The sequence below is a fragment of the Bos indicus x Bos taurus genome, chromosome 14 (genome assembly GCF_003369695.1).
Source record: "Bos indicus x Bos taurus breed Angus x Brahman F1 hybrid chromosome 14, Bos_hybrid_MaternalHap_v2.0, whole genome shotgun sequence".
NCBI lineage: Eukaryota > Metazoa > Chordata > Mammalia > Artiodactyla > Bovidae > Bos > Bos indicus x Bos taurus.
The window spans coordinates 33,893,010-33,910,475 of NC_040089.1; the positions used below are offsets into that span (position 1 = coordinate 33,893,010).

General features: G+C 42.2%; 1 protein-coding gene and 1 pseudogene across 3 annotated transcripts in view; both read right to left on the bottom strand.

Annotated features, from left to right (window-relative positions):
- Positions 1-17,466, bottom strand: part of SLCO5A1 (solute carrier organic anion transporter family member 5A1) — a 152,470-nt gene that overhangs the window by 111,227 nt on the left and 23,777 nt on the right. The window lies entirely within an intron of this gene.
- On the bottom strand, positions 6,334-6,420 carry LOC113904519 (annotated as a pseudogene).

The following is a 17,466-nucleotide window of genomic DNA, read 5'->3' on the forward strand; positions in this document are numbered from 1 at the left end:
TGAAATCAGAGTTTTGTTTTGTTTTGTTTTTTATGATTCCCTCAATTAATTTCTCACAAAGCATGAAAGAAAAAGGTTAGGTTTTATCTGTTGGGAGAGTCACCACTTGTATTCAAACCCAATATGAATTTCATTAAAGTTAAAATCTATGTTAAAATATCTTTCAGGAAAGTACATTACCCTAGATCTTAGTCTTTTTATACACATTTCTTATTTTCCTTACCAACATTTTATGATGTAGAGTTGTACATTCTCTGACAGATTTTATTTTAGTTACTAATCTGGGAAGTGTACTCATTTGCAAGCAAAAAAGAATCTAAATGGTGGCATTTGATGAATATATGTACATGTGTCTCCCAATATTGTTCTTTTGCTTTACTTAGCTGACACAAACTCAGTAGTCCAAAAAAAAAAAAAAAAAAAACCAATAGCCATTTCCCCAGAGTGACTCCAGGATCATTAGAAAGTAGACAGTGCAGCCTCCCTCATTTTTTAAAAAGGAAATTAAGATCCAGAGTTAGGGCCATGTGCCCAGGACCCCCACTGATAATGTGTTAGAGCCAAGTCTTTTTTTTTTTTTTGGCTGTGCTGAGTCTTCACTGCTGCCTGGGCTTTCTCTAGTTGCAGATCCCCGGCTCTAGAGAACAGGCTCAATAGTTGTGGCATACAGGCTTAGTTGCTCCAAGACATGCGGGATCTTTCCGAACCAGGGACCAAGGCCTTGTCTCCTGCACTGGAAGGCAGATTCTTCAACACTGAGCCACCAGGGAAGCCCAAGCCAAGTCTTAAAATCATGCTCCCACCTCCAAACTCAGTGTCCTTTCCAACACTCTATATTCCCCCAAGCTTCATTATTTTGGGCAAGTCCTTTCATTTCTCCGGTCCTTGGCTTCCTTAGCTGGAAAGTGAGGGCAAAAATCCATCACTAGATTAAATTTCCCAAATGGCTTACAAAGACCAGCCTAAGATTTTTTGGTCATCCAGGTGTGACAGAAACTAAATGTCTTAGTCCTCTCTTGGAGATTCTAATGGAGATCGACAGGCAAAGGCTTAAGAAATTCTTCAATAAAGAAAAACATTTAAAAAACACCAATACAGTATACTAACGCATATATATGGAATTTATTTTTTTTTAAGTTATAAATTAGAGTGACAAAGTTTATTAGGGTATAACATTTTTTTAAAATATCTTAATTTTGGAAATTTATTAAAATACAGGCTAATACAAAAATCTCATCTTTTCACACATCAAATGATATTTGTGTGCTTTTGTTTATTTTTTAATTTATTTTTTAAAAATACAAATTTATTTATTTTAATTGGAGGTTAATTACTTTACAATAGAAAGATGGTAACGATAACCCTGTATGCAAGACAGCAAAAGAGACACAGATGTATAGAACAGTCTTTTGGACTCTGTGGGAGAGGGAGGGTGGGATGATTTGGGAGAATGGCATTGAAAGATGTATATTATCACATGTGAAACAAATCGCCAGTCCAGGTTCGATGCATGATACAGGGTACATGGGGCTGGTGCACTGGGATGACCCAGAGGGATGGGATGGGGAGGGAGGTGGGAGTGGGGTTCAGGATTGGGAACATGTGTACACCCATGGCGGATTCATGTCATGTATGTCAAAATCAATACAATATTGTAAAGTAATTAGCCTCCAATTAAAATAAATACATTTATATTTAAAGAAAAACATTTAATGGCCATGTTTCCTGAACTCACTTGATAGTAGGGAGGTTCGGGTGTGTGACTCTCCTCGGTGTCCGCTTCCCTCTCTGACCACTCTCCCTCCTCTTGCTCCCTTTCCTCCAGTCAGAGGAGACCCAAATGCCCCAACCCTTCCTGCCCCAGGCCTTCCGACCTGCCTGCAAGGACTCATCTGCCCAGGGAGGGGCCCAGGCCACCAGGCTCCGGTAGAGCTCTGCTTGGTGGCCATCTTCTTCACAGCCCTTATCGCTGCCTAGAGTTACAAGATGTACCGTCAGCCCCCTGCACTAGAACAGAGACTTCGGAAAGCAGGACTCTGTCTTGGGAAATCTCTAAAACCCCAGCACCTAAAACACTAAGAGGAGGAGGAATGTAGTGGATGTTTCTCGAATGGATAAACTAATGAATCAGTTAGCAAAGTACCCCAAAAGAATGCCATGTAGAATAAGAAAAATTATCACCAGACTGGAGGTCAGCAACACCCAGACACTTGATGGAAATTCTCAGGTCCCACCTTGGACCCACTGAGGCAGACCTACTGGGTGAACGGGGCTGGGTATGCGGTGGGGGGAGACCCCCAGGGTAAACAGCAATCTGGGTTGGAATAAGCCTTCCAGATGATGCTGGTACTCACTAAAGTTTGAGAATCACTAGTCTAGAATAGCTTTAAGTTAAATTCAACCTCTAGAATTCTTTTATTTGTGAGCAATTCTCTTATGGTACTTTGAGCATTATACAAAAGAATAAACTAATTTATCACATTTCCTGAGAGTCTTAGAATCATCATATATGAAAACTTACTGGCTTTTCCCTCCAATAGAAATAAAGCCCTAATTAACACACAATGTCCCACTGAGAATTAATCAGTTCAACAGCTATCCCAACACACTTGAGGGTCATTTTACCATCTGTTATAACAGAAAAGCCAGTTACTCTAGAACCACTAAAGCTCTTCCTAACAAAGGTTGAATTCTTCCTCCAAAATAAGAAATATTCACACATACACATCACACAATATGTTTGTATACATATGTTTGTATACAAAAGAAAGACTTTCTCATTATTCCTTGATTAATTAATCCCTTGATTATATCCCAAATGACAATGCAGGAAACCAAGTTAATTGTAACACAAAAACACCCAGAGGATAATTTATATACTTTCAAATTCTGTCTTCACTTCTCATTAACTGAAAATGAACAGAGGGGCAATTTTTGATAAAAGTTTTACTAGATGATGCCAAATCAAGTAAGCATTATTAACTGGGAAAAGTCAAGGATATAAACATGTAGAAGTCACACAATGGCTTCTAAGCCTTCACAACCCAGCCCAAACATGCTGTCACACTCACCCAGGATGACGCTCGCTTCCTGCCAAAGTGATAGACTTGTAAGCTCCATGCCATGCTTTTTACACTTCTCTGTCTTCCCTGTTTCCTTCATACCCATCTCAGCCTTTTTGTCCAGCCCCACCCTGCCCCTCACTCAGGTGGACCTGATAGGTTCAGAATGAGGGGACAAAATAGATCATTAAATAGTTAATCCCACTAGGGGATTCTAAGTAGAAAAATATGGGAGACCCTTGTAACTTAAAGACTACTAAAGAAAGCGAGCTTGCTTAACCACTGAACCATGCAACAGAAGCATAAGATACGCCCCAAATGAAACAGTGGCAGCACGAGACCCACATCCTGCCCAGTGAGCTCAGTAAGTTAATGATTCCTAGGATACACTCTCTGCACATAAAAAAACAACCATCTGTGGACCTAGCTTGACCATCTAGGGACAAGAAAACTCCCCTGCCCAACCTGGAGGAGGAGCTGGTGATAAAAAAATCAAGTTTGCTCAAGAAAGACAAAGGAGTTCTTCTGCTCCTCCCCACTTTTCCTTCGATTATAAAACTGTAGCCCAGTAAGTTCTCAGGGCACGGCATTTCTCACCCGCCCACTTGTAAGTCTCACAAGCATCCTATTCTAATAAATCACTTCTTATCTACCACTTTGTTCTCTCTGAATTCTTCTCATGGGTGGTCCGACTCTTTGTGACCCTATGGACTGCAGCCTGCCAGGCTCCTCTCTCCATGGAATTTTCCAGGCAAGAATACTGGAGTGGGTTGCCATTTCCTACTGCAGGGGATCTTCCTGACCCAGGGTTTGAACTCAAGTCTCTAGCATCCTCGTACATTAGCAGGCAGATTCTTTACCATTGCACCACCTGAGAAGCCCAAATTTAATGACAGCTCTCCAGTGAGACACAAAGGTATCTGAGGTCTTCAGAACTCCCCCTCCCTCCGAAATGACACCAATTGCTTTCAGACCCCTCATTTGCAAACCTTGTCTGAAAATCCAGGCCAGAAGTCTGCACCACACTCACTGGATGTGAGTGCTTCATCTTCTCTTATATATATATATATATATTTTTTTTTTTTTTTTTTTTTTTTAATTTGTTTGACTGTGCTGGGTTTTCGTTGCTGGCACTTGAGATCTAATCCCCTGACCAGGAATCGAACCCAGGCCTCCTGCATTGGGACCGCAGAGTCTCAGCCACTGGACCACCAGGGAAGTTCCCCCTCTTTCAATTTTAATGAAAGAAGACTAGGACATACACATTTCTGCATTCTCCCTCACCCGATCTCCTGAACTGCCATCTTGAATCTCTGGCTTATCTCTTGGTTTCAGCAGTATCCAAAGCTCCAACTAAAAGACTGTCCTTACTGCTCTCACGGGGTTTCACCAGCCAGGTGAGCCCCACTGTTACCTCCTCACCTCCCTGTGGAGGAGAGAAGACAGGGAGAAATCTGAGGGAGTCGCCAGGAAGGATCCCTGAAACACAGGAACCTTGACTATAGGGAAGGTGGTGGTTATAAGATGGTGCCCTTCTTGTAAAAGAGATCAGACACCCAGGGAGACCCTACCTCTGGCCTGGTATATGTCAGGTTTTTGCTGTCCAAGACATTAGAATCCCCAACGGAGGATGGAGGATAAAACCATGTCTGAAAGCAAGACATTTTTGTTAGGATCTAAAATCTATGCTGGCAGGTACCTAGAGTAGTCAAATTCGTAGAGTCAGAAAGTACATTTGTAGATGCCAGGGGTTGGGGGGCTGGGAGGAATGGGAAGGGGGAATGGGGAGTTAGTGTTTAATAGTGTTTGGACTTTCAGTTCAGGAAAGCAAAAAAGTCGGGAGATGGATGTGAGAGTTACACAACAATGCCACTGAACTGTATAGTCAAACAAGGTTAAAACAGTAAGCTTTACATTATATGACTTTTACTGCAATAAAAAAATTTTTTTTAATCAATCAGGTTTACAGCTTCTTCTATTTTGTAAGTTTATTCTCCTGTTGTCCTCAGGCTTTATGGAAGCCTTTTACAAGCTGCAACCTCTTTCAGAATGCCAAAAAAAACAAACAAACAAACAAAAGGAGAGGTTTTTCTGCTCCACAGTTATTACCACATCAAACAGGAGACTACCCAATGCACTCCTACAGCTCTGGATGCATAAACAAAAGTGATGAGTCCCCTACCATGCTCCCCGCTCCTGGGGGAAGATGAGCAGACATGTCAGAGTCCTACTGGTGAGTTATTCTCCCCACCTGAAGGTCCTCCTGCCAGAGAAACTTTCAAGTTGCTCAGTTCTCCATTAAAAGAGAAGAAGGACTTCCCTGGTGACTCAGAATGTAGAGAATCTGCCTGCAAAGCTTGAGACCTGGGTTGGGAAGATCCCCTGGAGGAGGGCATGGCAACCCACTCCAGTATTCTTGCCTGGGAAATCCCATGGACAGAGGAGCTTGCTGGGCCACAGTCCTAGGGGTCGCAAAGATCTAGACAAAAGGAAAAGATGAGTTCTTACAGTCACACAGGGCTTTACAACGATAAATCCACTCAGAGACCATGTGGTAACTCCTCCTCACCAAAAGACAACTGTCCTTCTTCAGGCTCAGCTGGTCCGAAGGGCAGCAATCACTGGGCACAAAAGGTAACTTGAGTTCACACTCCCAGGTGAGTAAGCATCACTACTCAGGACAAGCAATGTCCCAAAAGATTATTTGTCACTTGCCACATCCTTTTTTGTGGTTCAGTCACTAAATTGTGTCCGACTCTTCACGACCTAATGGACTGTAGCCCGCCAGGCTCCTCTGTCCTCTTCACTAACTGCCAGAGTTTCCTCAGATTCAAGTCCAGTGAGTCAGTGATGCTTTCTAACCCTCTCACCCTCTGCCGCCCCCTTCTCCTCTTGCCTTTGATCTTCCCTCACACCCTATGAGCCCTAAATGACTGAACTGCAAGCAACCAATCTTTTTAAAAACACAGCTTGGAGCACAGGAAAATTTCTAAGATAAACAAATTTTTGAAAAAGCCTATCACGGGTAAATCCCAGTGGCAACTCCTTGCTCTCAAATAAACTGCTACTGGCTTTCCTGAAAAACCCCAGGGGGATAGAAAAACAGAACAAGCAGCTGCTTCCTTTTCCCCATGACTCAAACTGCATTTTGCTAGCCCGCAGGAACCCAACGTAAGAGCTGGTCACTCAACTGATTCTCCAAGCGAGAATACTGGAGTGGGTAGAAATTCTCTCCTCCAGGAGATCTTCCCAACCCAGAAATTGAACCTGCATCTTTTTTTTTTTTTGGGTGCTCTACACGATCAGAGAAACTTCTCTAGTAATGAACTATAGAAATGATCCCTGAAAGTATAGTCTTTATGTCTCCTGCATTGGCAGGAAGGTTCTTTACCACTAGCACCACCCAGGAAGCAGGTATGTGCATACACACACACACACACACACACACACACACGCACGTTGTCTGTTGTTCAGTTGTTAAATCATGTCCAACTCTTTGCAACTCCATGGACTGCAGTATGCCAGGCTTCCCTGTCCTTTACTATATGTTATCTTAAATCTAGACAGAAGGGGAAAGTACAATAAATTTTGTTGGGAGGCAACCTCAACCATTACTTTCATGGAATTCCCAGTATGTTTCCCATAGGTATAAAGTTACAAAAAGCATTCAGAGTTCCATAACAACCCACAGCAATCTACTCAACATACTATATCCATTACACACCAGAACTCCAATACGTACAGAAACCCTCCCTCCTGCCTCCCCCACCCTACTTAAAGAGCATTCAGAGGTCCCCACCACCGCCATATGACACACGGGCTTGGAACCGGAGACCAGCTCCACCATGACGTTAGGGAGTTGCAGGGCCCAGTATCACACAAGTTTCAGAAACGTGAAGATTGAGGTAAGAAGCTACACATGGTGGACAAGAAGCAAAATACACGAAGACTAAGCCACAGTTTTTCCTTTGAAAGGTAACTGGTTCTGTCTAGAATGTCTCCAGATTAGCTTCCAACCCCGACACATCAGCAGGATCATCTGGGAAATCTGTTTAAAAAACAGATTCTAGGGCATCACCACGTGCCTGCATGCTAAGTTCTTTCAGTCGAGTCTGATTCTTTGTGACTCTATGGACCAAGGCCTGCCAGGCTCCTCTGTCCACAGGAGTTTTCAGGCAAGAATACTGGAGTGGGTTGCCATTTCCTTCTCCAGGAGAAGCTTCCCGACCCAGGGATTGAACCTGCGTCTTTTACATCTCCTACATTGGCAGGCAGGTTCTTTACCACTAGCACCACCTGGGCATCATCACAGTTCTACTAAATTAGACCCTGACGGAATGCCCTGGTGGTCCAATGATTAGAACTCCACGCTTTCACTGCTGGGGCACAGGTTCAAGTCCTGCTTGGGGAATTAAGATACTGCAAGCCTCATGGAAAGGGAGGCCTGGCATGCTGCGATTCATGTGATCACAGAGTCAGACACGACTGAGCGACTGAACTGAACTGAACTGAACTGAAACCTCATAGTGCAGCCACACACACATACAAAAAAAATAAGACTCTGAGAGATGGGTCCAGGAATCTGTGTTTTTAAGGCTACTTCTCCAGTAATAATGATGTTCAGCCATATTTAAGAATCCTATTCTGGGGTTTTGCTATTAGACAGATAGACTGATGATACATTTTAGATGTCACAGTTTTCCAATATCCTTTAAGCCTTAGTTTCCTCTTATGGATTTTGATTTCTATTTAAGTACCTCCTAGGCAAATGCAATGCTCTGTGGTTTCCTCTATTTATAGCACTTACCATGATTTTTAATTATCAGCTACTTGTTTATTATTTGTCTTCTCCACTAGACTAAGCCCCATGAAAGCAGCTCTGTTCCATCATTTAACACAAAGTATGTTATAATAAACTTTGCTGAATGAGACACTGTATTCACTTGTTTTATTTCATCTTACTGCTAATGAATGATGGAGTAGAATTATATCTTTGTAAATCTTCCTTCACTGTTGATGGGAATGTAAATTGGTGCAGCCACTATGGAGTACAGAGTTTCCTTAAAAAACTGAAAATAGAATTACCTTAATCCCACTTCTGGGCATATATCCAGAAAAGATGAAAACTCTTAAGTGGAAAACATACATGCATTTCACTGCTTACAGCAGCACTATTTGTAATAGCCAAGACATGGAAGCAACCTAAATGTCACCAATAGATGAATGGATGAAGAAGATGTGATATATAATGGAATATTATTCAGTCATAAAAAGAATGAAATAATCCCATTTGCAGCATCATGGATGGACCTAGAGATGATCATACTAAGTGAACTAAGAGAAAGATAAACATCATAACAATTATATGTGGAATCTTAAAAAAAAAAAATTATACAAATGAACTTACAAAAGAGAAATAGACTCACAGACATAGAAAACAAACTTATGGTTACCAAAGGGGAAAGGGAAGGCAAGGATAAATGTGGAGTTTGGGATTAATAGATACACAGTACTATACATAAAATAGATAAACAAAAAGGACCTACTGTATAGCACAGGGAACTATATTCAGTGTTTTGTAATAACCTTATGATGGAAAAGAATCTGAAAAAGAATATATCTTTGCTGACAGTTAAAACACTGTAAATCAACTATATTTCAATTTAAAAAAAAAAGGAATTATCTCTAGATCCTTTGAGAATTATCACTTTCTTATTCCCAAGTTAAAGAGATGGACCAGAGCAGCTGAGTGGGCCAAGATGACTTGGTGGTTAAGCGGCAAGACCACATCTCACACAACAACTCAGGTTCCACTTGTACTCCTTTTCCACTCTCCCATGCCACCTCCCTTCTGCGAATATCACAGCTGGATTTCAAATTATTAATATCAAACTTGCTGAAGAAAAGGCCCCTGGGTCTCAAAGTCTCAAAGTTTCTTTGCATGACAGGCAGTTATGCAACTCAGAAGCATAGGTGTGTATGTGTGTCTGCTTAGTCATGTCCAACTCTTTGCAACCCATGGACAGAGGAGCCTGGTGGGCTACAGACCATGGAATTTTCCAAGCAAGACTGGAGTGGGTTGCCATTTCCTACTTCAGAGGATCTTCCCGACCAAGGGATCAAACCCCCGTCTCTTGCATCTCCTGAGTTTGGCAGGCAGATTCTTTACCATTAGCACATATGTCACTGGAAATTTATAAAGCAATCTTGAACTCAGTCAATTCACTTAACAGAGAAACAATGATGCAGAGTGGGAGAATGAAAGTTCATTGGAAAACTGTGGCATGATAAATTCTAGCTCTAGTTACAAAAAAAAAATGTTATAAGAGAAAGATTATCTAGCTACAATTAAAAAAACCTCACAGAACATAGTAAAAGAATCCTTTGCTGGAAAGAAAGAAAAACACTTAATGGAAACTTGAATTTGGAAGGGAGGTTAATGAATAAAATATCATGAGTTTATTCTTGATTTACCCTATAAATAGGATATAAATTTATATATCCTATAAATAGGATATAATTTATCCTATAAATTATAAATAATTTATAGGAAGCCAAAAAGAGTATCTGTTAATAGGAAGAAGAAATTCTGGAAATTAAATGGGTAAGGATACAACAGTAATGTTGAAATGACTAAACTGGTCATTTAAAATCTGATTTGAACAATAATGAAGCTTCCCTGATAGCTCAGTTGGTATAGAATCCGCCTGCAATGCAGGAGACCCCAGTTCGATTCCTGGGTTGGGAAGATCCGCTGGAGAAGGGATAGGCTACCAACTCCAGTATTCTTGGGCTTCCCTTGTGGCTTAGCTGGAAAAGAATCTGCCTGCAATGAGGGGGACCTGGGTTCGATTTCTGGGTTGGGAAGATCCCCTGGAGAAGGGAAAGGCTACCCACATCAGTAATCTGGCCTGGAGAATTCCACGGACTGTACAGTCCATGGGGTCACAAAGAGTCAAACACGATTGAGAAACTTTCACTTTCACTTTGAACAATAATGAAATCAGAAACTCGCCCATTTGAGAGTAGTAATACTGTTAACACAGATTTTGACATATTTGTCCTATACCTGGAGAAATGACATATCATCACAACAGCAGATTTAGATTGTATGAAGTCACAGAGAAGTCAGTTACTAAGCCTATTAACATATTGGCAATTTTTTTGAAGAAACCAGTGAAAACTTTCTAATTATACTCACACAAAGCATTTCAGCAAATATCTCTAATAAAAGAATATAAGAGAAATAAAATCATAACAAATAAGATAATAAAACTAGCAATAAACTATCTGTCCCTTTTAGAAAAAAAAATGGAATTTTATTGAGTAACTAATTATGGCTCAGCTGTTAAAGAATTGGCCCGAAATGAGGCAGTCCTGGGTTCAATCCCTGGGTTGGGAAGATCCCCTAGAGAGGGGACTGGCTACCCACTTCAGTGTTCTGGCCTGGAGAATCCCTGGACTATATAGCCCATGGGGTCGCAAAGAATCGGACATGACTGAGCAACTTTCACTTAGCACTTTAAGTAAGTACAATAGGGCTTCCCCGATGACTCAGTGGCAAAAGACTGCCTGCAATGCTGGAAATGCAGAAGGCGCAAGTTTTATCCCTGGGTCAAGAAGATCTCCTGGAGGAGGAAATTGCCACCCACTCCAGTATTCTTGCCTGAAAAATCCCACAGACAGAGGAGCCTGGCAAGCTACAGTCCACAGGGTTGCAAAGAGTCAGACACAACAGAGCACACACACACACACACAAGGAAATATAATAACCCTAGTATGCATTTGACTGTAGGCATTCTCAGATCTTCTCTGAAACATTAATTCAGATTGACTAGCATTAGAGCCATCAAAAGACTTTAAATCAGTAGGAGTAAATTAAAGCAAAGGGTAATAAGCAACCAATGAAGTTTCATTTTCACTCAACGTTTTAAGAGTTATGGAAGGTCCCAGTGGAAACCCACAGACTTGGGAGTAGTTTGAACTGTGACTAATCAAAGGATTCAGTTCAGTTTAGTCGCTCAGTCATGTCCAACTCCTTGCAACCCTATAAACTTCAGCATGCCAGGCTTCCCTGTCCATCACCAACTCCCGAAGCTTGCTCAAACCCATGTCCATCGAGTCGGTGATGCCATCCAACCATCTCATCCTCTGTTGTCCCCTTCTCCTCCCACCTTCAATCTTTCCCAGCATCAGGGTCTTTTCCAGTGAGTCAGTTCTTCGCATCAGGTGGCCAAAGTATTGGAGTTTCAGCTTCAGCATGAGACTTTCCAATGAATATTCGGAACTGATTTCCTTTAGGATGGACTGGTTGGATCTCCTTGCAGTCCAAGGGACTCTCAGGAGTCCCCTCCAACACCACAGTTCAAAAGCATCAATTCTTCAGCACTCAGCTTTCTTTATAGTCCAACTCTCACATCCATACATGACTACTGGAAAAACCATAGCTTTGACTAGACAAACCTTTGTTGGCAAAGTAATGTCTCTGCTTTTTAGTATGCTATCTAGGTTGGTCATAGCTTTTTTTCCAAAGACCAAAGGATGAAGAGTCCTCAAATTAAGATCACAGATGATGCCAAATGAAAAAGGAAAAGAAGACTCAAACAGAACCATTCATTGGCCAGATTCTGTAATCAGTGATACATAAACATCTACAATTAGAATACACATCTGTATGAGAGATTTTAACAGATGGACATGCTTCTAAAAGCTACATAGCTAAAGGAATTCATAAGAAAACAAAAACAAAAAAATTTATAATGAAGAAATAAACCTCACATGAAAAAAGTAGGTATCCTATGTTTTTATTTTTGCACATCAGTTTTTTTTAAAGCAAGACCAATCTACGGGTTCAAAAATGAGCCAATATAATCTGAAATGAACTCAGTAAAGAAAACATAATAATTAACATGTACTTTTTTAGTCTAATAACTTGGAGTAAAAAGAATAACACTTTATTGTATCTTTTAAGTGTAAGAAAAGATTTCAAGACCAGGAAAAGAAATGCTTTTTTTAATCTAAATCCAACTGCCAGTGAGATGTGTGGATTTGGTATATAAATTGAAACAAAAGATAAGCATCTATCAGAATATCAACTGAGTATGCCAAAAGAAAATTTGAAAAGACCTAGAATCATTTGAGTTACTTAAAACCACCTTGTCAGAGCATTTAAACATCCTGCCTTCCCAAGGCTACTCACAAGATGATTATAATTACCATATCATTATTATGCCAAGTTAATTATAAATTTTTATTATACTTTTTCTAGGTCCTGAGATACAGCTACTGACATGAGACAGTTTTGTGGGGTTTTTTTTCTTGGGGGGAAGGGCAGTGTGGTTCAGGGACAATGGGTTTTCTGTTTTGTTTTCCTGTTTGTTGTCTGCAATGGGGATGGGCGAGCACTTCTCTTATTCCTTGCCTCCTGGAGATCAACAAGTAACCTCATTTGCAACTTGACAGGACAAGGTGAGAACAGTCCATTATGGAACAGGGCAATGGTATCTGACTCACCTCTAACTTATACTCACAAGCCTCGTTACCATTACCTCATTACCATGACTTCCCTGGTGGCTCAGTGGTGGAAGAGTCTTCCTGCCAATGCAGGAGGTAAGGGGTTCGGTCCCTGATCCGGGAAGATTCCACATGCCTTGGAGCAACGTAGCCCCTGCACCACAACTACTGAGCCTGCGCGCCCGAGAGCCCGTGATCTGCAAGAAGAGAAGTCACTGCAAGAAGTCCGCACACCGCAACTAGAGAGCAGCTCCCACTCACCACAACTAGAGAAAGCCTGAGCAGCAACAAAGACCCAAAACAAATACATAAAAATAAAAAGCTGTGTGCCTTTAAATGAATTTAAAGAAACATTGGCCTATGCCTACCCACTGAGTTCACCAGCTTGCAGACACGACATAACCCTCCCTGCAAGTTATAGCCGTGTACAGCAGAGCATGTGTCTGTGGCTTAAGTGTAGAATTCCACCAGGATAAGGGAGTCCAGTGCCCCAGGCCCCAGGGGAGGTTTGGAGAGCTTAGTAGACACTCTGTACACAGTGGAACAGGCCAAACTGCAGGAAGAAGCCAAGAGAGTCAAAGCTCAGCATCCTTTTAAGTCAGAATGGAGATCCAAGGAAATGGTCCACTGAAATCCAGAGACCCAGGAGATTGAAAAAAACAAGGTGCCAAGCAACGAGCATAGATGGGAGGCACTGGTTGAGAATTCAGGCTAAGAAGTGGAGCCTGCAGAATTTTCTGAGATACTTGCCAGGTGTTATTGCAGCCAAAAGCGTGAAAAGTGGATAGAGAAGGAGCTGGTGCCAGTTCTTCAAGTCAGTCAGAAGAAACCCACACAATAATACTGATAACTCGACCACAATGAATAGAGTCACAGAGTTCACCAATACGAATCCAAACTTTACTTCGAACATCACCCCTTTTCAACTTTTTAGGCAAGATCTTTTGGAAGTGTAATTAAATATAGAAGAATCAATTCATTTGGCCTCTGCTTCCTTTCTTTGTCTAAGCCAACTCTGAATGTGGGGCCACAGGCAATAAACCTTACTACAGAGAGAGAGAGAGAAGAAACAAGAGGCTTGGATAATAATCTGTATAATATCATTCAACCATGAAAAATCGCAGGATTAGAAGAAACACAAACATTCTGACTCTAGTAATATCAAGGGACAGTCCTATTTCTGGGAGATGGTATAAAGCAATGGCTTATGTTTTTTTTCCTACGCTCTCAGCTCCAATACACACATACACACACACACACACTCACTCATGTGATCACAGGTCATGCTCTATGAGAGGAGGAGAACAAGCAGGCCCATTTCTGTATTTCCCCGGCATTAGCTCTCCGCATCTTTTTAAATCGGGCTGCTCCAGGTCGTAGATGCACCTCATGGCATCTTTTAGATGTGGCTTGCAGGACCTTCTTCACCGTGGCATGTACGATCTAGCTCCCCGACCAGGGACTGAACCCAGGCGCCCTGCTTTGGGACCTTGAAGTCTAACCCACTGGACCACCAGGGAAGTCCCTCTCTGTGTTTTTATATAATCTATTCCACCTTCGAGTCTAGAATAAACCACGTGAGCCAAGACATGAGGAAGTGGACTGACTGACTACCCGGGAGAGTCATAGGCCCACTCCAGGAACCACATAAGACTCAGTAGTCACCAGAACTTGCCAGTTGGAGATGTGATCAGAGATTCTTAAGTCTAGAATAGGACAGAAAAAGCACAAAGACAGCCCAAGAGCATACTTGCTTCGGGCTACCTTCCTGCGCTCCTTAGCAATTAAACTTGATTATAGCCGACAGCTCCCATTACAATTATCTGAAGCCGATAGCAAGAGCCTCCTGTCAGGAAGCTATTAATAACCCGAAAGCCTTGTCTTCTTTCTCCCTGTAGTCACTCTTTACTTTCTGGGGGAGATTACAGACCCTGCAGATCCAACGAAGCACAGAGTCCGGGCATGCCTATGGAGAGTTGGGACAGAGGGTGGGTGACTCCAGGAGAGGTGCTGCCCAGACAAGAAACCCTGATATAAAGGAACCATGTATGTGCCTCTGCCCACCCACTCAGGGCCAGCCTAACACATGCTGACCCAAGCAGGGGCAGTCAGTTCAGCAACCTGTCCAGAATAACCCCAAGGATGCTGTGCCCTGCCAGCCACAACGAAAGCTCACACCACTCTCTTCCCAAGCAGAATTAATTTTATTTTTAATAATGACAGCCCACTTTGAGTGTTTAACTGCATGCCAGGCCAGGTCCTGTTTTAAGTGCGTCACACATTAACTCACAAAAGAGGTGTTAGTCAGTCAGTCATGTCCTACTGTTTGTGATCTCATGGACTGTAGCCCACCAGGCTCTTTGGCTCCTCTGTCCGTGGAATTCTCCAGGCAAGAATACTGGAGTGGATAGCCATTCCCCTCTCCAGGGGATCTTCCTGACCCAGGGATCAAACCCAAATCTGCATTACAGGCAGATTGTTTACCGTCTAAACCACCAGTAGCTCACAATGATCCAAGTGTTAACAGAGGTTGGGATTAAAGAGAGAGAGGCCACAGATCCTGCCCCAGGCTATACCCCTGGCCCTGGCAGAGGTCCAAGCAGCCTGGCTCCAATAGCCACACTTTTAAGTATAAGATTCAACTGCCTCACATACGCTTAAGTTCAGGATCTACACCACAGAGGTCCAGAAGAAATCAGAAAGCATAGTCCAGGAAGACCCTTCAAGACACTGTAATTCAATTGCATCAATTTACAAATTCGAAAATGGAAACCCTGAAATGTCAATAGAGTTACTGGAGGTAACACAGCTCACAGATCATTTTAAATTGTTCAGAATAGATGGTGTTAAATAGACAAACTATACTGCAAATTCCTTGGGGACCAGGAGTCACTTTTTAGGGTTAGTTTTTAGAAGTACAGTATACAGTATATAGTGACTCTCCTCTCCCACTGCTCCAATCCCCAATTAAGCCTTTTAAAAAAAATCATCATAGATTAAATTAGAAGTCTTCTGGTGTGGTCAAACTGGGTTATTTTACTAAGGTCCTGAAAGGTTTGTAACGTGATCAGTTATGTCTGTAATTACAGATGAGTTTGTGTCAAATTACAAATTGATCCCTATATGTGGTTTATAGGGAAGGTTTAAGTCCTAAATTAGCCATGCATGCAAAGTGGAATGATACTTCATCAGATCAGATCAGATCAGTCGCTCAGTCGTGTCCGACTCTTTGCGACCCCATGAATCACAGCACGCCAGGCCTCCCTGTCCATCACCAACTCCTGGAGTTCACTCAGACTCACGTCCATCGAGTCAGTGATGCCATCCAGCCATCTCATCCTCTGTCGTCCCCTTCTCCTGCTGCCCCCAATCCCTCCCAGCATCACAGTCTTTTCCAATGAGTCAACTCTTCGCATGAGGTGGCCAAAGTACTGGAGTTTCAGCGTTAGCATCATTCCTTCCAATGAAATCCCAGGGTTGATCTCCTTCAGAATGGACTGGTTGGATCTCCCTGCAGTCCCAGGGGCTCTCAAGAGTCTTCTCCAACACCACAGTTCAAAAGCATCAATTCTTCCACGCTCAGCCTTCTTCACACTCCAACTCTCACATCCATACATGACCACAGGAAAAACCATAGCCTTGACTAGATGGACCTTTGTTGGCAAAGTAATGTCTCTGCTTTTGAATATGCTATCTAGGTTAGTCATAACTTTCCTTCCAAGGAGTAAGCGTCTTTTAACTTCACGGCTGCAGTCACCATCTGTAGTGATTTTGGAGCCCAGAAAAATAAAGTCTGACACTGTTTCCACTGTTTCCCCATCTATTTCCCATGAAGTGGTGGGACCGGATGCCATGAGCTTCATTTTCTGAATGTTGAGCTTTAAGCCAACTTTTTCACTCTCTTCTTTCACTTTCATCAAGAGGCTTTTTAGTTCCTCTTCACTTTCTGCCATAAGCGTGGTGTCATCTGCATATCTGAGGTTATTGATATTTCTCCCAGCAATCTTGATTCCAGCTTGTGTTTCTTTCAGTCCAGCGTTTCTCATGATGTACTTTGCATAGAAGTTAAATAAACAGGGTGACAATATACAGCCTTGACGAACTCCTTTTCCTATTTGGAACCAGTCAGTTGTTCCATGTCCAGTTCTAACTGTTGCTTCCTGGCCTGCATACAAATTTCTCAAGAGGCAGATCAGGTGTTCTGGTATTCCCATCTCTTTCAGAATTTCCCACAGTTTATTGTGATCCACACAGTCAAAGGCTTTGGCATAGTCAATAAAGCAGAAATAGATGTTTTTCTGGAACTCTCTTGCTTTTTCCATGATCCAGCGGATGTTGGCAATTATACAGGTGAATAAATTAAGCATCCAGTGAAAACCCATGTGAGGCCCTGGATTCTCCAGGCCTTTCCCTGACAGCAGTGGCTCTAGAACAGGAAAGAAAGAATGTATAAAGAAGAACATTGCACACCCAAAAAACTAAATCCAGCAACTGTAAGATAATCACCCATCTTTCTTCTGTCCTTGCATTTAGCCACCACTGTTTTCCAACAACCCTAATGAAAGAAATGAAAACTAACTTCTTTTGTGAGTTTCACAAGAATGAAAGAACCAGAGACATCTTCAGGTCTGTTCAGTTCAGTCGCTCACTCGTGGTCTGACTCTGCGACCCCATGGACACCAGGCTTCACTGTCTATCACCAACTCTCGGAGCTTGCTCAAACTCATGTCCATCGAGCTGGTGATGCCATCCAACCATCTCATCTTCTGTCATCCCCTTCTCCTGCTTTCAATCTTTCCCAGCATCAGGGTCTTTTCCAGGGAAGTCAGTTCTTCGCATCAGGTGGCCAAAGTATTGGAGTTTCAGCTTCAGCATCAGTCTTTCCAATGAA